Source organism: Nycticebus coucang, chromosome 18 (genome assembly GCF_027406575.1).
Source record: "Nycticebus coucang isolate mNycCou1 chromosome 18, mNycCou1.pri, whole genome shotgun sequence".
NCBI lineage: Eukaryota > Metazoa > Chordata > Mammalia > Primates > Lorisidae > Nycticebus > Nycticebus coucang.
The window spans coordinates 8,188,259-8,194,320 of NC_069797.1; the positions used below are offsets into that span (position 1 = coordinate 8,188,259).

At 42.3% G+C, this 6,062-nt stretch overlaps 1 pseudogene; it reads right to left on the reverse strand.

The window, feature by feature from the left end:
• Positions 1–4,428: 4,428 nt before the first annotated feature.
• Positions 4,429–5,743, reverse strand: LOC128570138 (docking protein 4-like; annotated as a pseudogene).
• Positions 5,744–6,062: the final 319 nt, after the last annotated feature.

A 6,062-nucleotide genomic window follows, 5' to 3' on the forward strand; every position in this document is an offset into this window, starting at 1 on the left:
TTTATCTTTTCTAAAATTAGTTCAGTGGAGTAGACATCACTTTAATGGCTTAATGACTATTTCTATGTCTTAATGACTTAATAGTTATTTCTTCTTTTTTAAGTTTAAAAATTAGCAAATTTTAATAATATAAAAACATCAGCAATCTCCCAAACTCACGTAAATCTTAAATAAGAAGAATCATAAATAGGATTATAGATTACATGTAATACAATATTAATGGAATCCGTACGTTTAAAGAATACTTTGACATGCAGTCAGATGAATATTTTCTAGATTGAATTAGATGATATCTATCTTAAGCAATGTCTTTTATTAACAAAAAGATTTAAAATAATCACAACACGCAGCTATTTCTTATAAGAAGATTAAAGAAAAAACAAAGTTATCATTTGGTCAGCATTGATCTTCCTATGTACCCTCCTAAAGGAATGGAAATCCTAGGCAAGATAATAGCTAAGTCCTTTTTAGGATACCATAAGTTCATATTTTTTGTTTCTTCTTTAGCTATCTTACAAGTCCTTTCCTTGTAGAAGTCATATAAAGAGGTCTGACACTTACAAGACTAATATCATCTGCCACATTGTGTTCTGTGTTGTTTAAAGTGATTGCAAGTTGGGAGAGAAATTGTGCTGATAAATTCCAGGTTTTGAATATACAACCACTTATCTATATTTGTTCAGATCTTTAAGGAATTTCATCTCTAAAATTGCCCTAAATGAGCATTTATGTACATTCAGGTTAATTTGCGTGTTTGTACTTGATACACACACAGAAAAGATGCTATATCATCCACATTTCGTGCCTTCTTGGAACTGAGTTTCTTCTGTCTTCCATGAAATTCTGTTAAATAATATTGCCTTTAATTACATCTGCAATTATCTTAAGGACTCTACCATAAAGAGTGTTGTGTCAGGCATTGAAAATTTCATTAATTTTAGTCAAAGTTAATATTCCTATACTAGTATAATTTTTATTAAATCATAGCTGTGTATATTAATGCACTTATAGGGTACAATGCCTTGGTTTTATATATAATCTGAAATACTTTCATCAAATTGGTTAACATAGCCTTCACCATACTTTCTTAATTATTGTGTTAAGATAGTTATACTCTACACTTAACAGATTTGACATGTATCCTTGTAAAATGTACCATAGGTGTGGTCCCACCAATTACCCTCCCTCCACCTGTCCTTCCCCCTCCCTTCCCTTTCCCTTCATCTTGGGCTGTAGTTGGGTTATAGTTCTCATATGGAAGTGTGGGTGCTTATATATTGGTTTCATAGTAGGGTTGAGTACATTGCTATTTCTATAAAATAGCTATTTTATAGAAAAAATAGCTATTTCTGAAAATAGTAGTCAATGCTTATATATTTAAATTAATTTCCAATTAAATAATATTAATGAAACACAGATCTCTAATGACTGATAGTTATGGAGCAATGAAATGGGTTATTGTGGTTTGTCCCAAATCCAGCACTCCCTCCTGCTTCTAGAGATATATGGAGCCTAATCTTACCTCTGAGTGCAAATCTGCTGAATCTATCTGCAGTGAGTTCTCTCCTATTTTCTCATCATTAACTGCATTGTTACCCAGCTAACACCCTCTAGCCTCCCTCTGTCCCCATTTAAAATGCCTATTCCTTTGCAGAGTAACCTTCAGATTTGAGGTCTCCATTCTCCTGCTGGATCATCTTCCTCACGTCTTTTCTCTTAGCAGAAATATATGATATCTATTATTTCAAAGTCTTCATTTCTTTGTTCCGTGCCCTCTAGCTGGAAACATGCTCAGACATAACAGCAAAACAATGCTTTTCCTTGATTAACACATCATGGAAGTGTTCTCCAATGGCTCTCTCTACAGATTTCTCTACAATGAAGTTTGCACACTTGCCACTCAGGGTGGCCCAACAACCAGCAGCACCAACATCACATGTATAAAAAATGCAGAAGCCCATGCCGACTAAATCAAAATGTGCATTTTAAACAAGATTCCCAGCACAGTTCTAATTTGACAATTCTGATCTATACTGAGTGGGTATAACACATAACTTACCTGAATTTACCTATTTAGAGTCTAACCTCAAGTTCTTCCCTATCACATCCTCCAAATAGAAAGGAAATCAAAAATAATACAGATTTCAGTGCAATCTTCATAAGGTGAGAGATGCCCTGAGAACTTGATAGATACAACTACTGTATTCTTCCTGCTTCACAAACCTTCAATTACATGATAAAATGCTATGAAGTACCAAGTTCTGTCACTTTATATGACATGAAATTGCATACATGTACGGCTCACCTTCTCTGCTTCCACTCCTCCACACTACATCCAACAGCTCTGCAGGACCATGGCCCTCAGACCTTAATGCCTTCCCAACAGGGAGAAACATAGGAAGAACAGGGAAGTTTGTGCTACTTCTCTGAGTCATTTTGGCACTGGAAGCTCATTTTATTACATTCTTCTCACCTAACACCTTGCTCTACCTTTTTAATTTTTTTTGAAAAGCAATTGCTTTAATTGCCTTTCAGCAGGGAGTCTCAACACCATGTAGGGAGGAGAAAATGGGAGGGTCTTGGTTTCTGAGTGCTTTTGGCTGGCCAAGTGTGGCTAGACACTGGGCAGAGGGCCTCCCTCTGCTGGGGCATTGTCTACCCCTGGTCAGTGACAGAGGGCAGCAGGAGTGCTCTGTAACCTTCCCGCCTGGCCTGGCCCTGGGAAGAAACAAGCTCTAGCCTTCCTCAGCAAGGCTGAGGTAATTGACACCCTACCCCAAGGGCATCTTCTTAGTGTTCTAAGCAGGAAAGAGTTTGTGTGCAAATTACATTGTAAAAACAGATTTTCACCTGAGGCAAACCCAGATATCCCCTCTGCTTAACATGCCAAGCCCAAGACTGGCAAGTAGCACAGAGGAAGGTTAGGTCCTTCCTGTGCCATTCTAGGCCCAGAGAAACTGAGAAGCCACCTGTTATCTGCCCCCGGGCTGTTCAGAGTGCCAGCCTGCCTCAAGTTCTGACTGTCCCCCTCCTCTGGCCCTCACAGTTCAAACAAGGCCTGGCAGAAAGAGGGTTGTGTTCAGTTTCAGGCATACATATACCACAATTTATTAATCCATTCATGGGTTGATGGGCACTTGGGCTTCTTCGATGACTTGGCAATTATGAATTGAGCTGCAATGAACAATCTGGTGCAAATAACTTTGTTGTAAAATGATTTTTGGTCTTCTGAATATATACCTAGCAGAGGAATTGCAGGATCGAATGGCAAGTTTACTTTTAGTTCCCTAAGTGCTCTCCAAACCTCTTTCCAAAACGAACATATTAGAGCTTGCATTCCCACCAGCAGTGCAGAACTGTTCCCTTGTCTCCATATCCATGCCAACATCTGTAGTTTGGGGGATTTTGTGATGTGGGCTACTCTTCCTGGAGTTAGATGATATCTCATACTGGTTTTGATTTGCCTTTCTCTGATGATTAAAGATGATGAGTATGTGTTTATTTGTCTGTAGGCCATGCACCTGTCTTCTTCAAAGAAGCTTCTGTTCAAGTCTCTTGCCCACAATGAAATGGGATCACTTGTTCTTTACTTATTAATAAGTTTGAGTTCTCTGTGGATTCTGATCACCAAACCTTTGTTAGGAACATAATCTGAAAATATCTTCTCCCATTCTGAGGACTGTCTGTTTGCTTTACTAAGTGTGCTTTTGGCTGTGCAGAAGCTGTTTAGTTTGATCAGTAATATATTTTTGGGGTTGCTTCAATTCCCTGGGGGGTGCTCCTCATAAAGTATTCTCCCAGGCCTATTAACATATTGTTCTTAGTATAGTATCTCAAGAATGGAAAAAAAAAGTATCCAACTTACTCAGTACTATTAGGAAATCAATATATAACCCCCCATACTTTTACACAAATGATAAAACACAAATATAGCCAAGATGACAGAGGAAAGAGGAGGGAGAGGGGAGGGAAGGGAGGATAATTGGTGGGACCTCACCTATGGTGCATATTGCAAGGGTACATGTCAAATCTATTAAAAGTAGAGTATAAATGCCTTAACACAATAATTAACTGAGGTGAAGGCTAGGTTAACCACTTTGATGTAAGCATTCCAAATTCTACATAAAATCAGCACATTGTATCTAAAATAAAACAAAACAAAACAAAATAAAGTCATTGAGAGAGAGAGAAACAGGTGTGTGCCATGGAGGCAATGGAAACTGCTGCCCCTATACCCCAAATCAGCCTCACACATGCTCGGGTGGTGTGGCCAGCCCTTTCCCTTGGTCCAGTCTCCCCTTTGGAGGCAAGGAGCGGGACCGCTTCCTCCCTTTCTTCAGGCTGTTGGCCAACAGCCCCTTGAGGCTGGCTGTCCATGGAAGGCTACAGGCTGCCCCCTGCACCCTTCTCTGTTCACCAGCACAGCTGTCACAGGAAGGGGGTCTTGGCCTCGCTGCTGTTCCTCTGGCTGGGTTTTGGCTTAAGCAAGATGAATGTGTAGAGGAGGTCCATTTCTGAACTCGCCTGGGCTGCTGCATAGCCCTCAGGAGTGTAGCTGGAGGCTTCAGCCATGTTCTGCTAATCTGTGTTGTGGTGCCAGTAGCATGCAGGGCAGCAAGGTGGTGGGTGTGTGAGGACACAAGTAATGTTCTGTTTCCTTGTTAAGCAGCCTCACATTCTTCTCCATCTCCAGCAAGACCCACTTGTGATGCTTGGCGATGGCCAGTGTGGCACTGTGGGCCCGCTGGTAAATCCACTCCAGTTCCTGTGTCTGGAAGGTGCAGAGCTCTTCTCCAGTGTTGCACAAGCTGCCAGCCTCAAAGGTAAAGCATGTTGCATCCCAGTCATAGAGATGCAATGAGACAAGCTTCAGACTGCTGTGTCCCAGAGGAAGAAGCTGTTCTCCTGGGTGATCTGCAGTTTGCACTCACCATACACGTCCAGGTGGGGGCAGGGAGGCAGGAAGATGCCATGCGCCCCTGGGGCCAGGAGGTCAGGCTCTCCCTGACTGGTGTCATTCAGCCGATCCCAGACACTCCACAGATAGTGTCTTGCACCACTATTTAGCCTCCAGCTCTGGGTCCCAGGTGAAGGCTTGTGCCCAGTCATTGGTGAATGTGATGGCTGCTGCCTGCCACTAGGTCTCCTTGGGAAGCCATGTAACATACTTGACATTGCTGATGTCAGTCACCTTGGGGCAGCCTCGGAGGTGCACTGATGTCTCATCTGGATACTTCTCCAGCCACAGAGGCCCCTTGTTGGAGGATTTGCAGAACACCAGCCAGCACCGCCGGTAGATTCCCAGCTTCCTGCTCTTCATCATATGGCCTTGCTTGAGAATGTGACTGAAATCAGTTTCAATGGTTTCTCCCCCATCCCTGGGCACCAGGCTTGGTGAGGTGAGGGGAGGGATGTCCAGGGCCCGGCTTGGGGCACCTCAGATCACCACTTCCAGATACTCCTCTTGCTGGCCACTCCTGACCTCCCCACCTCAGTATTATTCTAGCAGCTCCTTCACCAGGCGCCTATTGGGCTCCAAGCCGGGTCTGGAGCCTGCTGGGAGAGGCCTCAGGGCAGGAACATGCCCGCCTAACTGCTGGGGACTGCCAGAGCAGGCAGGGTAGTTACGGAGAAGCAGCCAGCAGGCTCACGCTCCAGCTGAGACTCCTGCTCTACCTTTTATTTAGGAAGTATTTTATTGGACCACCCTGACATTACATCCATCTGCTCCTTTTCTCTCCATGTACTCCCTGTACTGTCTGCTTTCCCTATTCTTCATCCCCTTTTGTAAACCTGTCCTCTTCCTGATTTCCTGACTTTGCTGAGCTCTCAAATTGTATTGAGATGGGACTAAAGCTTCAGCACCTTTAGTCATACACTGTGTTTCATCTTCACCTGTTGCTAACACCTGAGAAGAGATACAATTTAACACTATTTCGCTTCTTCAATTTTTTTTTTTTTTACTATACATTTAATAGGTCATTTTCCTTGGCATTTAGAATATGTTGGTGCTCATGTTTTTCAATAAACATTTTTTCAAATGACTTTTTCAATAAAATGCA